This window comes from Chinchilla lanigera, unplaced genomic scaffold, assembly GCF_000276665.1.
Source record: "Chinchilla lanigera isolate Chin_1 unplaced genomic scaffold, ChiLan1.0 scaffold00052, whole genome shotgun sequence".
NCBI lineage: Eukaryota > Metazoa > Chordata > Mammalia > Rodentia > Chinchillidae > Chinchilla > Chinchilla lanigera.
The window spans coordinates 4,345,794-4,352,012 of NW_004955453.1; the positions used below are offsets into that span (position 1 = coordinate 4,345,794).

The following is a 6,219-nucleotide window of genomic DNA, read 5'->3' on the forward strand; positions in this document are numbered from 1 at the left end:
CTTCTATCTTCACCAAGAAGAAAAAAGCAATTTCTCTACACAGACAGAAATACTTTTTTAGTAAGACCATCACAGAGCAAACTGTTGAGGCTATAAACCTCAAGATAATCGCCATGTAGAATTATGAACATATAATCCTCACTAGGTAAGTGCCAGTGTCAGAGGACAGCACAATATCCAGGAATTAGAGCATGCCTGTCTCAGTTTAAGTCCCTTGTGCTCCCAAACAACAGATTCCAAATAATCTGGGCAGCATCCTGAATTTCTAAGTGCCTCTGGACGTCTTTAAATAATCATAGTACAGATACCTCAGTCAGTTACAGGATCCCAAAGAGAAAAAGGAATAAACAAGGTACCGCTACCTCCCCCTAAACTGCTCTCAGTCATGACTGTTCAGCCACATCATTCTCTTTCCTCACTCTGCACTTAATCTGCTACCAAGCCAAGCGACACTGTTACGTCTTACTTGTTTCTACTGCCTTGTTTCAGCCCTAATTTTTTCTTAGTGATAGTTTAATGATCTCTGCCTCCTTTTCTTCAGTTGTTGCGATAGAGAGAATATAGGTTTACAATCAGAAAACCCTAGATTCTGATCCTAATATGAGCATTTATTAGCAGGCTGACAAGTAGGAAATCTCTGTAAGCCTTAATTGCTTAATCCACAAAATGACGTCTGTTCTATTTCATATATAGTTAGGAGAGTTAGCGGTTTGGCAGAGTAAAATACTATACTGCCATCCCTAAAATCTTGAGGTATTAATCAGAAATTGGCTTTGGATTTGAGCCTAATGTGTTGGCTGACACATACCTGTAATCCTAGCACTCTGGATGAGGCAGGAGAATCACAAATTCAAATGCAGCCTGGGCAACTTAGCCAGACTGTCTCAAAATAAAAAATAAAAAGGACTGAGGATTCTGCTCAGTGTGAAGGCCCAGGGTTTAATATCCAGTACTGCTAAAACAAAAGAACACAAAAACAACAACACAAACTTGTCTGCTAATATGCTATAGCTTAGGCTTTTGTTTTTAAAAAAGGCAAGGTAACTGAGGTCCACAGGTTCATTCAAAACAATACAAGACAAGTTGGACACTAACCCTGGAGAGCTGACTGCATTTAGCGTTCTGACCTCCAGATTTCCTCATCAGCCTTTTAGGGCACTAACGGCACGGAGTACTTAAATCAGCGTGTGCTCTGGCTGCAGCAAGGGCAGGATACTCCACAGAAACTGACTCACATCAAAGTGCTTATCCTGAAATCTATTTTAAAACAATTTATTTTATAATCTCCATTTGTTAAGAAAGTATTATATTGAGAATAAATAAGCTATCACAATACTATTCTTTTTTAAAAATATATTTCATTTATTCAATTTATTTATTTATTTTGGAAACAGGGTCTCACTATGTAGTGCAGGCTGGCCTTACACTCATGGTGATCCTCCTGGCTCAGCCTCCTAAGTGTGAGATTATAGTCGTGAGCCACCACACCTGGCAACAACACTACTTTTTTTTTTTTTTTTTTTGGGTACCTGGAATTGAACTCAGGACCTCACGCTTGCCAGGCAGGCACCCTGCCACTGAGCCCCCAGCCCAACAATACTACTGTTTTTTTTTTGTACCGGAAATCGAACTCACAACCTTGTACTTGCCAGGCAGGCACTGGGCCGCTGAGCTATTTCCCTGGCCCAACAATACTACTCTTAAACCAACCTTGAAACTCAAAGTCTTGAAAGAGGATAGGGTTTAATTTATTTGTTTTTTGATACAGCTTAATTTAAATTGGGTTTCACACAAAGTGTGATTTCATGAAGTTTAGAAAAAATTTGTCTGGGCATGTAAATTCTGTGAGCCTAATATAAAGCTTTACCTAGACGACTGCAATAAAGCTGAAATAGGTTGTGAAGGCTATAAACCCAGGCACTTATTTTAAAGAACTTGTCAGTTTCTCAATCCAGTAACAGTTAAAACCCTGACACATTCTTGAGAAAGAAAGTGTTATGGTAAGGAGTGACAAATTCTTTAATAAATTAGCTTAGATGTTCAACCTCTTTAAGAGTACAACAAAAGCACAATATTCTTACATGTTTATTTCAACGCTTCAGCAGGCATCTCTAAAAAGACAAAGGAACCTTTCCAAACAATGATCAGAATGCAAACATTCACTGAGAGTGAAACTTGTGAACTTTAATCCTTATTCTCACACAGAGACATGTGACATATTTATAGATAAATCTTAAAATAAGTTTAAAAATGAAGTTATGATAAAATTACATCACTATTTTGCAACATGTAGTGAGTCAATGGATCGTAATGATTATCAATGACTGCTAACATAATGAAAGAGAGAAACAATTAGACCCTCTGTACTGCCAGCCTTGCTCAATAAATAAATAGGAGAAAAAAATGATCAAGTGTCTAGATTCAATTATTGGTCTATAGGAAATTATAGAGGATCAAATATATTATAAACTATGCATGGAGACGTAATTACCAAAATTTGTATTATGAGATGCTAAATAGGAAAACTGGCCTGCTTCAAAAATAATGCCAGAAAGACAGAGAAAGACAGGGAGGGGGGAATAATGCAGATGTGATTAAAGAAAATAATTAGGCATTCTTTCAGTTCATTTAGGTGATTCTGATACTCCCTAAATCTTAGCTTTTCCACATAAACATTGGAGTGTTAAATAACATAAAAAAAAAATCCATCTGGATTGTTACAATACCCTTGGATAAGCATTTATTAGCAAAATATTTAATTAATCCCTGATCAGCAATACAAGGTCATTTCTATGTCTCCATGAACAAACTGACAAAAATAAATGTCCACAAATGGTCAATTCCCATAAAAACAGTGGTTTTATTTATGCAGGAAGAAGAGAAAGAAATCAGTATTTGAGAAAACATTTTATTAGCATAGAATAATACTTATGACTTAGCTTTTTCTCGAGTTTAATATGTTGAATTTAAAAGTACATTTACTGAACTATACATTTGGCTGAAAAGTCTGAGAAGGAAGAGAGAAAGGAAGTATGTGGGTATGGAAGGCTTTTAAAAGCTCCTGTATATACTAAGAGAAACAAAAAGACCACACGCACGGGGAGCATCGGATGCAGGCACAGGAAAGGCTTGCAAAGCCCTAAGCTTTCACCTCAGGCTCTGCACAGACTGGGTGCAGGCTAAAGCAGAACTGCAAATGACCTGGCTCCTGAAGTAAACTAGGTCTGCAGTCCCCTTGTCTGTATTGTAATTATCAATAAGCTTGTTTGCATCCCCTATAAATTTGTAAGTTACATGAGGATAGAAAAAGGTGGTCTTGTTCACCATTGCATCTCTATGAGTGTATTAATACTCAATGAGTGAACATGTAAGATGTAACTCCCTACTGTTAAACATTCCTTAATGGTTGATAGATATGACAAAATGAGAGATTCAAAAAACATGTCCTTGGCTGATACTTAAACTGTCTTACATTTATAAAAGATATTAGACAGCCCTTAAGCTGTTGATCTATAAAAGACATTTGACAGGTCAAAGATAGAATCTAGGGCCGGGGATATAGCTCAGCGGCACAAGCACCTGTCTGGTAAGTGCAAGGTCCTGAGCTTGATTCCTGGTACAAAAAAAAAAAAAAAAAGACAGAATCTGTTCCATAAATTTGAAAGGTTTCAGGGAGAAAACATTATTTTAGAAAAATACACTAATTAGGTTTTTTTTGGTTATGATGAGATTAAATTAGCTAAGTCTGACCATTAAACTATTTCTTTTAAGTAGGAATTAATTTATCTGGTTTTTGGAAGTGGGATATTCCACACAAAGTTTATAGTTAAAACCTCATTCTACCATAAATTATCATTATGGATGGAAATCTTATAAAAATGTTTATTTCCTGAAATTCAAAACAGCTAAATGAACACGATTTAGCCAGCCCTGACCCTTCCCCCTTCTTGTTACTAGGGGCTGAACCCAGGGGCTTCTGCACTGTGCTACATCTCCAAGCATGACCCCGCCCCAACTATTTTTCCAGACAGGCTCTTACCACTTGTTAAACTGCTCAGGCTGGGCTTGAATTTGCCCTTAGTCTCCCAGAATGCCAGGACTATATGCATGCACTACCACCCCAGACTTGCCCTTTTTAAAAATATAAATCATCACTGCCATCAATTATTCCACATAAAGCTACGCAGGGTTTGGTTTTATGAGAGCTACAAATCTTCATTCTCCATAGGTCCACATGTCTATACTTTGTACTTCTTTCTTTTCTCAGTTGATCTTGTTATCATCAAAGTGCTTAATTTGTTACTCTAATCTGAAGTAGGCAGAGTTAAAATTGTCTCAAGGGAACTCAATCAGTAAACATTATTTGTGCTATTTAAGATTTACTGCAACGTGCAAATGTTATTTTCATTAAAGAGGTGACAGTGGCAAATCGTCTCTGTGTGTGTCTGTGTGTACGCCTGTGCATGTGTGTCTAGAGAGCAGACTCAGTGGAGACTTATTGGTTGTCTTCACTTAACAAGCATGGGGCCGGGCATGGTGGCACACGCCTGTAATCCCAGCACTCAGCACTCAGAAGGCTAAGGCAGGAGGATCATTGTGAGTTTGAGACCAGCCTGAGCTATAAAATGAGCTCAAGGCCAGCCTGAACTGCATAGTGAGACCCTGTCTCAAAAAGACAAAAAAAACCCCCAAAAAACAAAAAAAAAACAAGCATGGGATTTTTTAGAGGCCAGGTTTAGTTATGTGCCAACTCACTCAGAGACTCATCTATCCTTTTACATAATTCTTTAGTTTATATAATTATATAACTTACTAATTCACTTCCATTCTTTCTTTCTTTCGGTACCAGGAATTGAACTCAGCACCTTGTGCTTGCCAGGCAGGTGCTGTGCCTCTGAGGTATATTCCCGACCCTGTTTCTATTCTTTTTGATTTCCAGCTATGCTCTCAATTACTTGATATTGCCAAGTAAGTAGCTGTTCCACTTGTTACATTCCTTACACATTAAATGATTAAAAGTACAAAATGAAAAATTTTAAAAGTAGCAACTTTAGCCACTTAAGAGTTGAATGAAAGAAAATGAATGAATGTAAATGAAAGGATTAATACAAGCAAATAATAATAATAATAATGGTTGGTATTTAGAAAATACTCAATGAATATCTGTCTGTCTGTCTGTCTGTCTGTCTATCTATCTATCTTTGGAAACAGGTTCTCACTATGTAGTCTATCCTGGCCTTCAACTCATTATGTAGCCCAGGCTGACCTCAAACTTGTGATCCTCCTGCCCCAGCCTCCTCTAAGTGCTAAGATTACAGGCGTGTGCCACCATGTGTGGTTTTTATTCAATGAGTATTTAAAAAATTTTTTATCTATAAACACAAATAATGGAAGTTTATGTCATGTAAGTCTTTTCATTGGATATAATTGTGCTGCTGTTTTCAATCTGACATTTTTTAAAATAACCCCTACCTGAAAAGGACGTGAAATTGTGATTCAGAATAAAGCAATGCTTAACATTTTTATACTATTGAATAGAAATTCTGTCACATAAAAATCCATCTACTTGCTCTTAAGTATTATGTTCATTTTTTTCATCTATAATTCTGAGCAACTACTTCTAAAATGTTGAATTCTGAGTTTTAAAAAAGCAGCAAATACTGAAAAAAACCTTGACATTCTCAGAAGAACAGAAATAAACAATTTTCCAGTAACTTTCAACACAAGCTAAGGGATATAAATGTCCAATAACAAAAAACGGGCATAAACAGCACCCTTGACCTAGAAATAGTTAAGTAAAATTTCAGTGATGTATGATAATCTTTTAAAAAAGGGAACATCAAGAATGTTAAGAGTACTAATAGTAAACTAGTCCCACAGTTCAGAGAAAGCAGCATAACTACTAAGATTTATACACCAATTTTCTGAAATAAGGCAAAAATTTATTTTTATTACTTATGCAGTATATACTTTCCCTAAATGTAAAATCTGTGGGGGAAGAAGTTGCCCATGAATCAACTCCCAAGTCCAGAGGCTGCTTAAAAACGGGCCGTGACAAAGCTGCTAAAACATAGGTACACACGTTGACTTCAGACCTTCCTGTGCTCTTCTATATAAGGTTGCAGCCAGAGCAAATTAATTGTGTTCCACAGCAAAGGCATACAAGTTGGATAAGTACCTTGTTTCACTGCTAGGAATTAGAACTGTGGAAATTTCTAC

The 6,219-nt window shown here is 36.7% G+C and overlaps 1 protein-coding gene across 1 annotated transcript in view; it reads right to left on the reverse strand.

The window, feature by feature from the left end:
- Psmd1 (proteasome 26S subunit, non-ATPase 1) overlaps positions 1 to 6,219 on the reverse strand; it is a gene marked incomplete at its 5' end in the record, with an annotated part of 83,796 nt that overhangs the window by 31,617 nt on the left and 45,960 nt on the right.